Source organism: Pantherophis guttatus, chromosome 10 (genome assembly GCF_059756535.1).
Source record: "Pantherophis guttatus breed Tessera chromosome 10, ASM5975653v1, whole genome shotgun sequence".
Lineage (NCBI taxonomy): Eukaryota > Metazoa > Chordata > Lepidosauria > Squamata > Colubridae > Pantherophis > Pantherophis guttatus.
The window spans coordinates 27651063-27670217 of NC_142072.1; positions in this window are offsets into that span (position 1 = coordinate 27651063).

A 19155-nucleotide genomic window follows, 5' to 3' on the forward strand; every position below is an offset into this window, starting at 1 on the left:
AGGAAACAGTAGGTTCACTTAAAAGAGAAGATGGCAAGGAAGTAACAGGCAACAGAGAGAAAGCAGCACTGCTTAACTCATTCTTTCTATCAGTCCTCATGCAAAAAGAAAATATAGCCCAACCTACCAAAAACATAACTGTAAAAGACAGAATAGAAATAGAAATTAAAATAAGCAAGAAAATGGTGAGAGAACATCTATCTGATCTTGATGAATATAAATCAGTTATTTATAACTGATGGAACTGGCAAATTTTGTCTCAGAACCAATGTGCCATATCTTTCAAAAATCCTAAAGCACCAGGGAACTACTGAGGATTGGAAAAGAGCCGATGTGATTCCCATTTTCAAAAAAGAAAAAAAACAACAGACCCAGGAAACTACAGACCAAGCACCTAACATCAATACCTGTGAAGATACTAGAAAAAATAATAAAAAAACAGACTGCGAATGCCTAGAAACATTATATAACATGGAGTTATAACTACGTAAAAGCCAGCATGTGTTTGTTAAAAGCAAATCATGCCAAACCAATCTTATTTCATTCTTTGACAAAGTGACTAAATTAGTAGACTAGTGAAATATGTGGACATAGTATACTTAGATTTCAGCAAGGCATTCAACAAAGACCACAACCTACTTCTTGGTAAGATAGAAAAAGTGGGATAGACACCATCACCATGAGATGGATTTGTAACTGGTTGACAAACCATACTCAACATGTAATCCTTAATGGTATTAACATCTACATGGAGGGAAGTAAGCAGTGGGGTACCCCAAGGTTCTGTCTTAGGCTCAGTACTCTTCAACATCTTCATAAATGACTTAGATGAGGGAATAGAAGGGGAACTCATCAAATCTGCAAATGACACTAAGCTGGCAGGAATAGCCAACACCCCAGAAGACAAGCTCAGTGTCAGGGCATTTATTAATCCCATGTTTGGCTCTGGGACTAATTACCCTGGTTTAGAGGAGATGGATCGTGGCTTATTCCAAGTTGCAATAATCTGAAAAGAAACGCGAGGAAAAGGTTTCTAATAAAACTCATTTATTTGTTATAAAGAAACTAAAACACCTCACTAACTAAGAAAAGTTAATTGCTACATTTTTTAAAGTAATTCTTGCCGGCTATCTGAGCCGGACCTTTCTGGAAAGAGAACAAAGGAAAAAAGTGTGAGAAGCAAGTGAAGGAATGTGGGTGGATACGGAAACACGTAGCTTACTGATAAGAAGTTGGCAAGCTACGGAGAGTCTGACAGTCCAGAAATAATGAGCTCAGCTGGTAAATAAAATAACGCAGTGACATTCCCCTTCTTTGCCAGTTGAGCGAATATCAGTACATCATCAAATAAGGCACATCTTCTTACGCAGATACTCGTGTTGAGCTGCTGGAAGTGGTTTGTTGAGCATATCAGCAATTTGATCATGTGTAGATACATACTGCATTTTGACAAAACCTTTTTTCACTAAATGTTTTATGTTTTGGTAACGAATGTCAATGTGTCTGGACCTAGAACCTGTGAAATGAGATTCAGAAATATAAACCACCGATTCATTGTCTTCCATCACTGTGATCGGTCGGATCGGGTGTGTCCAGATATCTGTGACTAAAGCATCAAACCAAGTTAGAGAATTACATGCATCTGAAACACAAGCATATTCAGCTTCAGTAGATGAACAAGAAACAAAATTCTGTTTACGTACTTGCCAATAAACAGGACATCCATTTAAGAACATCATATAACCTGAAGTACTTTTACGTGATTTCTTATCACTTGCCCAATCAGAATCTGCATAACAACTTAATTCTGCATAATCAGTATGTGTTGGTTCTAACAATAACTTCATGTGTTTAGTGTATTTTAGGTATCTCAATAATTTCTTAATACATGTCCAGTGAAACTGTTTTGCCTTACCTACGTGTCGAGATAAGAGATTAATACTAAGTGCAATGTCGGGTCTGGTCCAACTACTAATGTATAACAGTGACCCAATGACTGAACGATAAAGTGTTTGATCCTCGAACTCAGGACTTTCTTGTGTCAAGTTGTGAAAATCTGTTTGCATGGGTGTCTTTGTTGTGTTAGCATCTTTCATGTTGTAATGATGCAAAACTTGTTCAATTTTATCTTCTTGTGAAAGACTAAACCCCTTCTGTGTTTTTTCAATCTGAAACCTAAATAAGTGCTAATGTGACCTAATGATTTCAATGTAAAGTATCTCTGCAAAGCTTTGGCAAAAATTTCACTCATTTGCTTATTTGGACCAATATAAACAATATCATCAACATAAACAAGAACTATCTCATATGCATTGTTAGATCTTTTTGTGAACACGCACTCATCAGTTTCGGACTTAATAAAGCCCATTGAATTTAGTTTGTCAGTAAGACATAAATACCACATTAAACCAGATTGTTTCAGACCATAGAGACACTTGTTTAGGAACCAGGTATCCCCTTCTTGCTGTCGGAATCTCGGAGGACTTCTCACGTAGATCTCTTCGTCTAGGTCTGCATGTAGATAAGCCGTGTCAACATCAAACTGGAAAACTTCTAAACCAAGGATAGTTGCAGTTGCTAAAGCAATTTTTACACTCTCAGTTCTGACTGTCGGTGAGTAAGTATTTGTGTAGTCCTCAGGATAACGTTGAGCGAAACCCTGAGCTACAAGTCTGGTCTTGTACAGTGACTCACCATTTGGTTTCTTTTTGATTCTGTAGACCCATCGAGTGCCAATGACCTTTTTGTTTGCTGGAGGTTTTGCAGGTGTAAATACCTTAAGTTTCTTTAGACTGTCCATTTCAACCTGCATTGCTTCATACCATTTGTCTTGCTCTGAATCAGGGAGCTGCTTGATTTGTGTGAAATTATCAGGTGGAAGTGTGACATTGCAAATCAAAGGCAAGGGTGTTTTTGTCAGTTGCCAAGAATATCGTTGTGGAGGGATCCCTTTTGTGACCCTCTTGGAACGTCTCGGGACAACTGTCCAGTCTTCTTCTGCTTTGTCCTCGTCCTCACTTTCGTTGCTAGCGTCAGCATCCGTGGCTTGCGAAGACGGAACATCGGGTTGAGAAGAATCAGTGGAATCTTGATCATCAATCTGCGTAGCATCAGCAGTATCATCTCTGGGAAAATAAACTCCAGGATCATTGGAATGAATCCTGGACCAGTCAATATCTTCTTCAAAATTAGCAGATTGGGAAATCACAATTACATGTTTAGAGTCAATAAATTTGCTCCATTTTGAATTATCATCAATACCCATAAATCTCAGTCTCTTTGCTGTTGGACTTCCTTTTCTTCTTTGAGCTAAGGGAATGTTCACCATAGCATATGAACCAAAAATATGGATGTTTTTAAGATCGGGCTTGTAGCCATACAACATGAAGAAAGGAGTCTGATTTGTTACACTGCTCCAAGTACGGTTGACAATGTAATTTGTATACTTGATAGCTTCACCCCAGTATATCTTATCAAGGTTGGCGTCTTCTAGGAGACAACGCATCATGGTTTGCAGTACCTCTCCGTTGTGAGCCGGTGTGTCAGGGGGCGAAGTCTGATGAAGAATTCCATTCTTACGCATCCAGTCCTGGAAACGCTGAGACATGAATTCGGCACCATGATCACTCTGAATTCTGGCGATGCGAACTTGGTGTTGGGTAGAAACAAGGGTTGCAAAGTCTTTAAAGATCTGAAAAGTCTCTGATTTTTCTTTCATAGGATATACATATCCATATCTAGAGTAATTATCAACAATTGTTAGAAAATATTTTCTACCACCAAATGATGGCGGGAATGGACCAACTATGTCAGTGTGAACCAAATCAAAAATGCGTGTTGACAGGTGTGTAGCGTGTTTGGGAATGGCTGCTGCTTTGGATTTGGCCTTCTTGCATACAGCACAATCCAAAAACACCTTATACCCCTTTAGATCCAAACCTTTTGCGAAGTCCGGCATCTTCCTAAGAACACGGAAACTGGCATGCCCCAATCTTCTATGCCATTTGTGGATACACCTGGAATGCAAAGGTTTACCAATTAGTGAATTCTCAACATTAACATTTTTATGCGGAACCTCAGGCTTGCTCTGAGCAACCTGTTTACCAATTCTCTTTTTGTTGGCTTTAGGAGCCTTAGGGATAGCAACAGGATCTCTCTCTGGAGCATCTCTATCTAGGCCTGTGCTCTCCCTTTTTGGAGTTTGCATACTTGCCTGTGTTTGTGTTTTAGGCTTTGGCTTTAAGTAATAAACACCACCAATTAATATGGTTTCAGCAACAATATCTCCATCTTTAACTATGTAACTTGCTTTTTCAAGGTGGTGAACTTGGAACTTTAACATTCTAGACAAGTGACACTGACTAAGCAAATTACAGGTTGCTGTTGGTATGTAATAAACATCAGGAATGAATGCATCGAGCTCTTCAACATAAACAGTTCCTTTTCCTTTGACCTGACAAGGATGATTTGAAAAAGAATAAAGTTCACGTAGTTCTGGTTCTGGCTCGTGCATCTCTGTGAAAAGTTCCTTTCTGTAGGTAACATGCAATGCTGCACCACTGTCCAAAGTCCACAGGAGTCGTCTGTCGTACTCTGGTTGAGGTTGTGGATCATTGGTTAAAGCCAATGTGGCGAGTGGAGTTTGTGGATCACGCCGGGGACCACGACGCCCTTGTCTTCCGCCTCTGCCTCTGCCTCTGGAACCTGTTCCTCTGGGCTGGTACGTGACGGGAGCTGGAACTCGTTGGGGACAATCCCGGGTGGCATGTCCCACACGACTGCAGGTGTAGCATCTTGGCGTCCTTGGAGCGTAGGTCCTTCCTCAGAAGGGGCGACTAGCTGGAGCCTTTGATGCGGGTGGTCCTCTCAAGTGTGGCGTGGCCAACATGAATGCCTCTTCTTCAATTAAAAGTCTACAGACATTGTCCACTGTGCGTTGAGCAATCGGGACTTGGTTAATTTTTGTAACAGCATCTTTCCATTCATAATTCAAAGAGTTAATAATGATGCTGATCATTTGAATATCTTCAATGTTATGGCCTCTTTCTCTCAATTCTGTTCTCAGTCCTTTCAGTTTGGTCAAATGTCCTCCAATTTGTTCACCGGGTTTCAATCTCGAACCGTGGAGTTCAGACATTAGTAAACATGAAGATTCAATTGAGATAGGCCTGTAGCAATTTTCCAATTCAGCCCAAATTTGACGGGCTGTTGTATTTGGTGGAAAAGTGACCTGCAGTTCAGTATCCATGGACATCAATAATGTTGTACGAGCCCTTATCTCTAAATCTCTTATTGCATAAGTCCAAGGTTGAGCAGGTGGGTTAAATACCATACAGTGAGTACCTTCTCTAAGAAGCAATAGTGTAATCTCACTGACCCAGGCTTTGTAATTGTGTCCTGACATTTTTAGTTTTGACTCACCAGTTAGTGGAGAGACAGAAAATGCCTGGTAAGGAGCCTGCATTTGGTATGCTGGCTGTGCTGGCAGAAATGCCTGTGGTATTTGCTGTGCCTGTTGTGGACCTAAAAATGGTCTTGGTTGTGCCATTGGAGGTGGGCCAGGAGGTGGCCCTCTTTGCACTTGTGGCTGGGGCACATATGCAGGCATTTGTAGGTGCTGTGGCTGATGCACTGGAATCTGCTGTATTCCAGTTGCCATTTGTGCTTGATCTGCAATATTGGCATGACCTGCTGGAGATGCAGTCATTTGCCTTTGCTTTATTAAGTTTAATTGTGTTCCATCTAAAAGGACACCAACACCGCCAGGGGGTGTTTGAGTTTGGGCCTGTGGAAACACTTGTGGCATTTCAGCTTCCTGTAGTAAATTACTTTTGCCAGCAGATGGTGCTGCACCTTTAGCTTCGGGCAGCTTTGCATACGTGGCATTGTATGCTTTAGAGTAGGAGTGGTTATGTAAGACATGTGTAACTTGATCAGGGAGACTTTCATGTGACGTATGCAGTGCCCTCTGTCTTAATTGGCCTGACACAGAATCCACCAGGGGGAGTGTCTTTGGCTCCGGAGAAGAAGACAATATGGCGCTTTTTGAAAATCTTAAGTTATCTCCCTTATCTTGCTCAAGCATAGATATAGCCATTTTTGCCTGGGATAGCTGCTGTTCATAGAATTTTATACGGTCACGATAGGCTTTCATAGCCAGCTCATCCAGGGTGAGCTTAGAGCTTCGAGGAGAATAATGAATTTTTTCTCTCTCTGCGTGGGAGGAATTTTGCTCAGCAGTTTGCTTTAGCCTTGCACCGAGCGTTACAAATTCAGAAGGTTCTGGGAAGACTTTTTCAGAGCTTGGAAGATCAGAAGAAAATGTTACTGACCTCAGTCGTAAATCATCATCTTCAAAAACAGCTTCTGTCTTATCTCCCTCCATTTCTGTTCCCACGGCTTCTTCTTGTTCCAGGCGTGTGGCTGTAGTAAGGGGCTGGAAATCTGGAAACCTCCTTTCTGCCACTTTCTCAGCAAAATACATTTTGTATTTGTTTTTCTTCTGTTTCGGCATCTCAGCAATATAATTAGCGTACCTCAGTAGCTAAAAACTAATTGCCTATGCGCTCTTATCAGAAGTAACAAAACAAGGAAAAAAACCATAAATCAAACCGTCCGAGCTGCTACCAGATGTCAGGACATTTATTAATCCCATGTTTGGCTCTGGGACTAATTACCCTGGTTTAGAGGAGATGGATCGTGGCTTATTCCAAGTTGCAATAATCTGAAAAGAAACGCAAGGAAAAGGTTTCTAATAAAACTCATTTATTTGTTATAAAGAAACTAAAACACCTCACTAACTAAGAAAAGTTAATTGCTACATTTTTGAAAGTAATTCTTGCCGGCTATCTGAGCCGGACCTTTCTGGAAAGAGAACAAAGGAAAAAAGTGTGAGAAGCAAGTGAAGGAATGTGGGTGGATACGGAAACACGTAGCTTACTGATAAGAAGTTGGCAAGCTACGGAGAGTCTGACAGTCCAGAAATAATGAGCTCAGCTGGTAAATAAAATAACGCAGTGACACTCAGGATCCAAATGGATCTTGACAGACTTGAACAATGGGCCTTATCCAACAAAATGAAATTTAATGTGCAGAAAAGTAAGATTTTATACTTAGGCAGAAAAAAACAAAGGCATAAGTACAGATTAGGCGAAACCTGGTTCAAAAACAGTAACTGTGAGAAGGACCTTGGAGTCCTAGTGGATGATCAACAACCAAAACTAATACCAATCTTGGTTGTATAAACAGAGGCATAGAATCAAAATCATGTGAAGTATTCGTACCACTTTATAAAACCTTGGTAAGGCCACACCTGAAATACTGCATCCAGTTTTGTTTACTGCATTACAAAAAAAATGTTGAGACTTTGGAAAAAGTGCAAAGAAGAACAGCCTGGAGACAAAAAACGGTTGCAGGATTTCGGTTTGGCTAGTCTAGAGAAAAGAAGGATTAGGAGTCACATTATAGCAGTATTCCAGTATTTGAGGGCCTGCCGCAAAGAGGAGTGGATCATCTTATTTTCCAAGGCATCAGAGGGCAGGACAAGAAACAATGGATGGAAACTGATCAAGGAGAGAAGCAACCTGGAATTAAGGAGAAACTTCCCAACAGTGAGGACAATTAACCAGTGAAGAGCTTACCATCAGAAGTTGCGCAAACTCACATTTGCGAACCAGTTGTTACAACCGGTAGCAGCCCACCCCTGGTTCCTGGGATTACAGATGGAGAAGCTCTACTTCCACACACCCAAAGTTAAGGCCTCTTCTTGGGTAACAAAGCAACTGGAAACTTGCGCCAGTCACCCTCATCTCATTCTGGTTACACCACTCTTCCTCTAGCTATTGATGGGAGGAGAGAACACTCCAATGGTGAGGGCACAGCAACTCATACAGAGATTTCTATGAGCAGCGTTGAATCAAATATGCCAGAGCTAGCAGTGGGCCATGGCAATTGCAGCTGACTTTTCCCTGCACAGGAAACCGGGGATAAATTTTCTCTACGCCATTTCACTGGTTGTCAACTAATGGCAACTCGAGGACAGCTTCCCAGTGTCCTATTGCTGACTGACAAGAATAGAACTGCTTTCTTCTATTTATTCTGCTTCTCTCAGCTACCAAAAATGGCTTTCATTTTTTTCTCCACAATTGGCTAAGTGTCAAAGTTGTACTGGGTAGCTAGCAAATCTTTAGAAAAGATAAGATACCCCAAACTCCCAGCATAGTAAACTTTGTACCAGGAACCAATGCATGCACATGATTAGAAGTGCCACAAATTGTTTACGTCCGTGTCTGTAATGTTACCACATCTATTGAACAAAGACCTGGAAAAAACATGAGTGCCCAGACCTCATTTGCCTTTGTTGGGATCCAGCCTAGGAGAGTTTTACCAGGCAGGCCCAGCAAGGAATGATGAACAGCCTTCTATGCCTATTTCATAAGACAAATCTCTCTGCAAATTTGAACCTGCTTTACAGTTTCAGGAAGAGAAAGAAAAAGATGAGTGACTGCTGGAGTAAAGAAAAGATGCAGAGGCACTTGGGTGAAGGAGAATGCTATGGCATACATTTGGGGAGGTCAAAACTGACATGGAGAATATCAATGTACTAAATTACAATCATACATTCTGTTTCAGTTCCATTTCTACATGTTTGTTACTACGTTCAAACTCCTGTATCTTCCTCATTTAATCTTTCCTTGCCCTTTATACCTCTCTTCTAACCATTCATACCATTTATCCCATACCATGTAGTATTCTGTTTCCTCTTTATCTTGTATTTCGTTTGAGTTTATCCATCTCTCTCTTATTTTCCCCTCTCTCATCTCTTCCCCCACTCTGTCTCGTGTGTGTGTGTGTGTGTGTGTGTGTGTGTTTTTGAACCATTTCCAAAAATAGGTGAGGGTTGGTGGGGGGTGGGGTTCTGATGTTGTTCTTTCTTCTTCCTTGAGTGCTTTTTACCATATTTAAATCAAGAGTCATTTCAGGTTCCCAGATAAATGAAGCTCTTTTGTCCCTCTGCTGTGGCTCCCTGTCGGATGAACCGACCACTGGCTGGCCCCGCCCCTCGCCTGCCCCTCCCACTCACTCCTCACCTGGCCTGAGAAGGCCAGCCAGTGGTGGGTTCAGCAGACAGGGAGCTGCAACAGGGGGGCAAAAGAGCTGCATGCGTCTCCGGAGCTGCAGGTTGCAGACACCCGGACTAGAAGAACTCAGAAGTCCCTTCCAACTTTGTTATTCCATTATTCCTGAGAAACACACAGACACACACACACACAGAATTTAAGCAAATTCCCTTGTTTTGGAGACTTTAGAATCAGAAGGTACCTTGCAACAGTGGTGGGCTGCAAATTTTCTAATAACCGGTTCTGTGCCCTAAGGACTGGCTGGGTGGGCGTGGCTGGGTGGGCGTGGGCAGGGGGCGTGACAGCACTCAGTCTCCTGCAGCACTCTGCCAGTCAAAACGGGGCGCGGGGGTTAATTACAAAATGTGGGCTTTGCTTTGTGATATCCAGACCCAGTGAGAACAGAAAATACAAACCAAACTTTTGTTTGGTTATGAAGAAATATCCCCAAAGTCAAAGTACACTAAACGTAGACTGACTTTTAGCTACACATCTTCCTAGCAAACAGCAAATTTGGAAGCTCCAGATAAAGAGGATTCCTTTTAGGATGAGTAACCACAGTTTGCATGTTGGAATGCTGGGAAACTCTGCATTTTAAAGAACATTTGAGGGAGGGGTGCAGAATAGCCCTTCTCTGCCTGAGGCTGTAGAGACCTGGCACCAATCAAAACACTGTTTGTGAAGCAACTGATCAACACTGACGGGGGAAGCCATTAGTATATAAAAATAAGAGCAAACTCCACTCCCATCTAGTACTGATGATGCTACCTAGTTTGGTAATGAAACATCTACAAGAAAACCATCAAGCTTAGAGAACACCAAGGACCCCACAGTTCAACCTTGAGCTACAAATATTCTCTTCTATCGATAAACATTTTTTGGTTAGAGGGATTCAGAGCCTGCCTTATATGAGATGGCTCCCAGTGGATTTCATTCTAAATTTTGATATGATTTCTGTAAATAAGGAATGCAGAATTATAATGGCTGATCCTTCATACATCAAAAAATACAAAGCTAAGGGATAAACAAATAAAAAACAGATTTGAAAAAAGAAAAGACTCAGGAAAGAAAAAGAGTGAAAGTGTAAGAAAGAAAGAGGAAAAGACCGAAAAAGAATGACTTCCAAGTTTCTTTGGTACAGATATAAGTAAAAAATATATCAAACTCTTACTCTAAGATTAACATTTGTCTACATTATTTCCATAATCCCATATCTAATCATCAAAGCACAGATCAATTTTTAATTTCAGTTTCTCACAAAAAGTCCAGTAATGGTTCATATCACTTTAATTACTATTTGTTAAGGAAACCACAACTGATATATTTAATTGCACCAAAATAAAACAGGAATGGAAAATCCTAAGCTCTAGCCTAGACCCATGCTTCTCAACTTTGGCAACTTTAAGGTGCATGGACTTCAATTCCCAGAATTCCCCAGGCAGCATGAAGTTCACCCATCTTAAACTTGCCAAGACTGAAAAACGCTGATCCACAGATAAGGATTTTTCCATTCCTTTTTACTGGTTCCTGTTTACTTATGAGCAATCATAATGCAAAATCCCCACTTCCATACCGGTCAGGGCTGAGCCGTCGCAGCTCAGCTCCCCACCAGCCCACATCTCGTCCCCTGCACAGATTCTCCATAGTTGGTGAGGCTCACCTGCCAGGAGGGGGTGGGGGGGCCACCAGGGAGCACAAGGCTATGCTGCCTGCATCACCCTTTTGCCAGCCGTCCCTCCCTTGCTGGGGCGAGCGCTTTGGCCGAGCACAGGCCGTCGCCCTAACCCTAACCCTAACCCTAACCTTTGCCTGCTGGGGTGGTGGTGGTGACAAGGGAGCACGACGGTATGCCGCCTTCATCACCCCTCTGCCTGCCACCCCTTTCTCTCCCACCCGCCGGCCAGTGCACTTTGGTCAAGCTGCTGCTGTGAGAATGGGGTGAGCCCCATGGGCTGGAAGGTAAGGCTGATGGAGGGGAAGGAAGATCCACTCTGGCGACGCTTGACTGCCTTTCGGGTTCTGCTCTGGGCTGCTGCCTGCTTGACCTCCACTCCGCCTCGGGTCCCACATCCAGCCCGCGACAAGGAGACATGCCGCCTCCAGGCCAGCCTGGCCGGCGGATGGGTGAGTGGGTGACCCTTGTGGGAGGCACCTGAAAGGCCCCTCAGAAGCTGAAGCTGGGCCCAAAAGGCAGCTGAGCCTTGCCGTGTCCCCTTACCTTCCAGCCCATGGGGCTCACACCATTCTCACAGCGGCGGCCTGCGCTCGGCCAAAATACACAGGCCTTCAGGCGGGAGAGAAAGGGGCGGCAGGCAGAGGGGCGATGCGGGCGGCGAAGTGTGGTGCTCCCTTGTCACCACCACCCCCGGCAGGCAAGGCCCAGCAGCTGCGGAGAATCCAGGCGGGAAGCATGCGGGAGGAGGCCCTGGAGGCAGGCAAGCATGGCAGGGCCTTTTGCACTGTGGAAGGGAGTAGGGAAGGCAGGCAAGGGGGCCTGGCCACAGGGACCCCCGGGAAGGCCGCAGGGAAGACAGAGAAGCATGGCAGGGCCACAGACCATGTGGAAGGTAGTAGGGAAGGCAGGTGGGGATGGGGGGGCAGCTAGCTAAGCCGCAACTCACAGGCTTTCTTACCCAGGCAGGCGATCAGGACCACTCAATTGGGTTGCAGGCACCGCATGGGAAGGCAGGCAAGCCACAGAGACTGTTGACAACGCAAGCGAGGAGCCACAGAGTGTGCTATGCCAGGGAGGTAAGATGAGAGTGACTGGGCAGGGCGAGCAGGCGGCAATGTGAGCAGGTGACAAGGCGAGCGGGAGGCAAGGCGAGCGGCAGGTAGGTGGCAAGGCAAGTGGCGAGCGGGCAGCCGGGGGTGGGGCCAGCCAGAGGTGGTATTTGTCAGTTCTCCGAACTACTCAAAATTTCCACTACTGGTTCTCCTGAACTGGCCTGAACTGTTCCCCACCCTTCCTTCTCCTCCCCATTCTGCTCACCCTCCTGCTCACTTACCTCTGAGAACCTGCATGGATGAAGGCATGAAAAGATTAGAATTCCCGTCCCTAATTGTCCCTCCCCCAGCAGTGAAATCTGGCTGGATCTATCTGGCTCGCGCAAACTGGTAGGGCCGGCGGCAGAAGGCTCTGCCCACCCACCGGGACGTCATTACATCCCATTTTTGACCCTATGCACATGTGCAGAAGAGGCGTGTGCTTGCTCGCTCCCATTTCCAAACCGGTAGCGAAGGTAAGTGCATTTCATCGCTGCTCTTCCCCTCCCACCTTCCTCCCCTCCCCTCCCCTCCCCCCTGGCCAATACCATTTCTTTGTCCCCCACACCCTTCCTCCTCCCTGGCTCCCTCCTCCTCATGCTTCACCCCTCCCCTCTCCATTTCCCCCTCCCTCTCACTTAACTCTGATAATCTGCATGAAGTCATGAAAAGAGCCTGGTAGTACAGTGGACTAAAGCACTGTTATTAACATCTGCTTGCAATTACTGCAAGTTCAAATCTCACCCAGCTCAAGGTTGACTCAGCCTTCCATTCTTTCAAAGGTAGGTAAAATGAGGACCCAGAATGTGGGGGCAATAAGATGACTTTGTATAAATATACAAAAGAATGAAGGCTATTGCTTAACGCATTGTAAGCCGCCCTGAGTCTCCGGAGAAGGGCAGCATATAAATTAAAGCAAAAAAAAAAAAAAAAGATTAGAATTCCCCCCTCCGCAACTGTCCCTACCTTTCCTTCTTCTGCCTCTCCCTTCTCTTCCCTCTCCCACTCCCCTCTCCCTCCCACTTCCTTTCCACCCCATTCTGTTTCACCGTGCTGCTCTCAGTCGCTGGTCTGAGCACTCCGCTCCTGTATCATTTAGCTCTGCATGGCTGCTGCTCAGGGTCCACCCTGCTGCTCTCAGACGCTGGTCTGCTGCCCCCTAGCTCCATTTCACTGCTGCTCAGTGGTCTCCGTTTGCACCTCATCACCTCTGCTCAGCTGCCTGGAACACTGGGCTGCCTCAGCAGACCCAACAAGAGGGCTGGATGTCGCACTGTATGTAAGGAATTGCTACACTTCCACAGTAGCAGTAGCACTTTATACTGCTTCACAGAGCTCTCTAAGTGGTTTACAGAGTCAGCCTCTTGCCCCCAACAATCTGGGTCCTCATTTTACTCACCTCAGAAGGATGGAAGGCTGAGTCAACCTTGAGTCTGGTGAGATTTGAACTGCCAAATTGCAGACAGCCGACAGTCAGCAGAAGTAGCCTGCAGTACTGCACTCTAACCACTGTGCCACCAAGGCTACCGGTTTCCCACAGAAAACACTGGGAGCCACAAAACCTGGGTAGGCGTGGCTGGGGGGAGGGGTCATGTGACTGGGTGGGAGTGAATGATGTCAAGTTGGCCATGTGCAGCCATGTTTTGTGGCTCCTGGTGTTTTCTTTTCTGTGGGAAATGGCTCTTTGAGTGTTTAAGGTTGCAGACCCCTGGTCTAGTTTAATGAAAAGAAGGACTGGGGGGACACGATAGTAGTCTTCCAATATTCTCCACCTATTCTCCAAAGTACCAGAAGGCAGGACTAGAAGCAATGGATGGAAACTAATCAAGGAGAGAAGCAACCTGGAATTAAGGAGAAACTTCCTAACAGTGAGGACAATTAACCACTGGAACAGCTCGCCTTCAGAAGTTGTAGGTACTTCATTACCAGAGGTTTTAAAGAAGAGACTGGACAGTCATTTGTCTGAAATGGTATAGGTTCTCCTACTTGACCAGGAGGCTGGAGTAGAAGACCTCCAAGCCCCCTTCCACTCAGTGGTGAAATCCAAATTTTTTTACTACCGGTTCTGTGGGCATGGTTTGGTGGGCGTGGCAGGGGAAGGATACTGTAAAATCTCCATTCCCACCCCACCCCACGGGAAGGATATTGCAAAATCTCCATTCCCACTCCACTCTGGGACCAGCCAGAGATGGCATTTGCCAGTTCTCCAAACTACTCAAAATTTCCGCTACTGGTTCTCCGGAACCTGTCAGAACCTGCTGGATTTCACCGCTGTGTCCACTCTATTCTGATTGACTTTAGCCTTATAACAAGTATAGCAGACTGACAGAAGTCTTGACTTCCCCTATAGCTCAGTTGTTGATTTTCCCTCTTTAAACCCTGTAAACCTCCCAGTTTCCTTTTGGGCGCTTAAAAGGCCCCCCTTCTGCTTTACTCAATGCCACACAGAGGCTTCTATTCTCAGGAATATGGGAACAGATACATGCATCGCATGTAAATTGATTCCAGCTTGGACTGTGTGCACCATCCGCACATACACACACCATCAAAAAACACGGCAATTCACTCACGCGCGCCTTCCAGACATGCGTGCATGTTATAAGAATAAGAGTCCCGAAGGACTCAGGGCGGTGTACAGCCTATTAAAAAATGCCCACTGTATGTATAAATGCCCACCGTTGTCTACCACAGGCATGGCAAGGGTTAACAACACATCTACCTAGATCCTCCCCTGACCCCTCCTTACCTCAGCTCCGCCTCCCAGGTATTTAAGACGTGGTCCAGAGATCCAGAGCTTCACTTCCAGCCATATACTTGTAATTGAAACATTGATTAATAAAGAGAATTGATTCACTGCATCTTGTGTTGGAGTTATTGGGTAAGATCCTAGAAATAAGTCACAAGTTGGTAGCAGAGAATGGTTTACCCACAACTCACAGAGATGGCAGAATCAGGGACCCAGGCAGAGGCAGAAAAAAGAATGATCACCAGAGCCTACACCAAGCAGATGAAAGAACTGCAGGCTCTCGAGGGTGCCACAGCGAGAATCGCCACAACCGAGGATGATGAAGACTACGACCCGAGTCCACTACTCAGAGACGAAGGGCCGAGAGAAGAAACCTACCACTACGAAAGGGCAGAGCCACCGAGCAATGAAGAATTCCGATCCACCATCCTGGAAATGATGGAAGCGACCGCCAGCAAAGAGGAGCTCATCGCGAAACTCCATGGCCTACTTGAAAGCAATAGAGCAGCGATGAGCATCCAGCAACAGAGAAAAGAAATCACCAGCCCGGCAAGGGGAAGGTATCCCCAAGCTGAAGCGCCGGACATGGAAGATTTCATTTCCGCACCATGCTCTTGGTGGCCATCTTGGAATGGCCATCAGCCAATGGGAAGCCAAGATTCAAACCGAATGGCGCGAAACAACGAGAACCCCAACTCCGATGGGGAAGAACCCAAAAACAACACAGAAGCAAGATCGCAAGCCTGCGGGGGCTCGCCCATCGAGCCCGAAGTAGAGAAAGCGATCAAAAACCTTGCTGCAGCACTCGGCTCTGCACTCAAGCCTCCAGCAACCAGAAAAAAACAAACCGACACTCAACAAATCCAAAAGGGCAGCAAGGTAGCCATCAGAACCCTTACAACACCCCAACAGACACCACGCGGGACAACGCACCCAAGAAACAACAGCCAGGACCCGACCGCCTGCAGGATTGAATACCAGCAGGATTCGCACTCGCCACCCGCCGCACCAACTTCCCTAGGCCGCGGAATGAGGAGAAAAAGTAACAACTCACCAGCCACGCGGCCTCCACCAGGCTTCCTGACCCATCCGGAGGTCCTCCAACGTCGCCCGGGGTCCGTCACCGCCGCACCAATGGTTCCTGAAGGTCCTCGACTTACGTCCGCCGCGGCGCCACCGAGCTCCAGGAGTCCTCAACCTACGACCGGCTCGCCGCCTCATCTGCTCCCGTTCTTCGCCGGGGATCCAGGGACCCAGCCACAGCATCTGCCTTCCAGGGAAGGCTACGGGCCCGCCAGGGGCGAGCCCAACCTCCCAGCACCAAGCCTAGGCCTAGGCTTGAGGCCAGCAACAGAGAGCTCCGCACCCGACGACCTCCAGCGCGAAATGAGCTTCGCGCATGCCCAGTCGCCACCTATAGGAAGAAAAAAGAACATAGAGATAAATCCATTCAGACTAGCAACAAGCATTCCTCCAGCATATTGTGAGTTCCCTCACATAAAGAACCATGGACAGCACCAGACTGTAAATAACCTGCCATACAGCTCAATAACCTTTACTGCTGATAACCACAAGTTAAAACTAGATGGGTCTAACTTCTTGGAGTGGAACCATCAACTCCAAATTGTTTTTCTAAAGGAAAATATGTTGTTTTTGTTTGATGATCCACCAAAGAAACCATGGACTTTTGATATTGACTGTTTACACCACAGGGCTTATTATCTGTTAATGTCTAGCTTGTCACCCAGTATTTACCCCAGCCTTGGGCGCCACTTAACCGTGGCAGAGATAATACAAAAAATATTTAATTTGTTCTATAGCAAAAGTGCAGCCACAACAACCAAAATATCCAGGGAATTTTACTCAGCCAGGCATAAGGCAGGGACACCCATGGGGGAACACATACTTAAGCTAAACGCCACCAGGGCAGAACTCATACAGAGGGGGGAACCATATCAGATGACAGCATGAAAAGCATCATCATAAACTCTCTAGACCCCAGTTGGGAAAACTTTATTATGCAACTGGATAGTCTCAACATAGAGCACCTCCCTTTAGAGATATTATCCAACAGGCTGATAGCGGAGGATAGCCTAAGAAGGGATCGCTCATCAAGTCATAGGGAGAGCAGACCAATAAAAAGGGTAGATTTCAGACCAGGGACCACGACAAACCAGAATGCTTTAACTGCGGCTCTAGAAATCACTATAGGAGAGACTGCCCCAGAAACCAGAGGGACAGAGACTACAGCCATCGTAGGGAAAGACAAGGCCGCAAGTCAGGACACTCAGACAGGCGCTCCCCAGAAAGCAGATTCAGGCGCAGGGAATCCCCAACCCCAGAGATAGGAGAGGATATAGAGATAGCTCCAGGGATAGTCAGCCTGGGTCACTATATGAGCTTAGGGACCACCAACACTCACACACCCAAACAAAAGGAAGGAACACATGGCTCATAGATTCAGGGGCCACCAATCACACCACCAATAACAAAAACATACTGACATCATTCACGCCAAAGGAATATCACATCAAAGTAGCTAATCAGAACAAGGTATTGGTGACAGGAGAAGGAAGCGCACACATAAATGGGATAGGGAAGATAGAGGGGGTGCTGCTCATACCCGAGATATCCCACAATATATTAGCTACCCTCAAGCTCAGTAATGACTTGGGCATTGAGACAACCTTTAAGGAAGGGAAAGCATACATGACTAAAGGAAGTAAAAGCATAGGAAAAATCATCATAGAAGGGGGACTCACATACTTAGTACCCCAAGGACACGCAAACGCAAACACTAACCCAGAAAGTAAGGAGAAAGAAACAAGCACACCCACGGAAACTAGAGGGGATGAGAAAGAACACATTACGGAAAGCAAACCCACCTCAGACACAACACACAAAGGGAAGCCACACATTGGCAAACCCATTCATGATGAGTGCGCTCATCTACTTCACAGAAAATTAGGCCACGCTAGTTTTCCAACGGTACAGAAAATGAATGAATGTTCAAATGGCTTACCATTAAAGAACTGTAACAATTATTTGGAGTGTTCTGTGTGCAAATGCTCAAAAATCAAAACCAAACCAAGACCCAAAAAGGCCTCCCGCACCACCAATTCAATATTCCAATTGATTCACATGGATGTGGTGGGACCCATGAGACCCTCTATTAAATACAAGAAGAGGTTCTTCCTAACTATAGTCGATGACTATAGCCGTTATGGATTTGTATACACCCTCAATCACAAAAGTGAGGTGTTCCAAAGATTTAAAGAGTTCTACAAGAGGGTAGAAACTCAACATAACATAAAAATAAAACATATTATGACAGATAGAGGTTCAGAGTTCCTATCAAGGGACTTCTCCAATTGGACAAAGAAACACGGGATACTACACTTCTCCTCTTCGCCTTTTTCGCCATTCCAGAATGGAGTATCAGAACGCAGGAACATTACAAACAATGGTAAGATGCGTCCTAGAAGACGCAGGGCTGGGACAACACTTCTGGGCAGAGGCTCTCACATACTCGAATTACACACTGAACAGGATATGGTCAAGCGTAGTGAACAAAACTCCCTATGAGGTTATGTATAATAGGAAGCCCCAGATAGGTCACCTCCACATATTTGGGGTAACTGCAGATGTACATATACCCAGACAGTTAAGGAGAAAAGGGGACAAGGTGTCGAGGAGACTAAGATTCATGGGATACGAGTCCGGAACTAAGGGGTACAGGTTCATCGATAAGGACAACAGATTTGTCGTATCCAGATCAGCAGTGTTCCACGAGAACACAAACTGGTCAAGAATACACCTCAACGAGGTGTTGCCCAGGCAAGAAACTAATGACAATGTTAGAACCAACAATAAACCAGACACAACTGAAAACGAGACACACAAGAAACATAAACCCAAACACCAAGGGGTAACCACCAAAGAATGGAAGGAGAACCACCCCATCATAAAGGTAAAGGTAGATACACTCACAGAGAAGGAAGCCCAACACATGCACGACACAGAAACAATACCCAGCAGACCCATAAGACACAACAGAAACAAAATGCCAAAAAGGTTCGACGATTACATACTTTCAATACACACAGACACCACAACACCCAACTCCTACGAGGACATTCTTAGGTTACCACGAGAGGAAAGGGTCAGATGGGAGGAGGCCATAGATAAGGAGATGAACAGCCTAAAAGAGTTAAATGTGTATACCCCATCCAGAGTACCAGAGAACAAGGTAGCCATCGGGACCAAGTGGCTTTTCAAGATGAAAGAACTAGAGGACAATAAGAAACTGTACAAAGCTAGGCTAGTAGCACAAGGATTTGCACAAAGATACCCGGAAGACTCCACGGACACGTATTCACCCACGGTCAGGGCAGAGAGTGTAAAAAGCACCCTGGTAGTAGCCACAATCCTAGGACTAGAAGTCTACCAATTCGATGTGCAGACAGCCTACCTCCACGTGGAGCTAGACAAAGAGATCTTTGTCAGGGCACCCCTGGGGAGAAA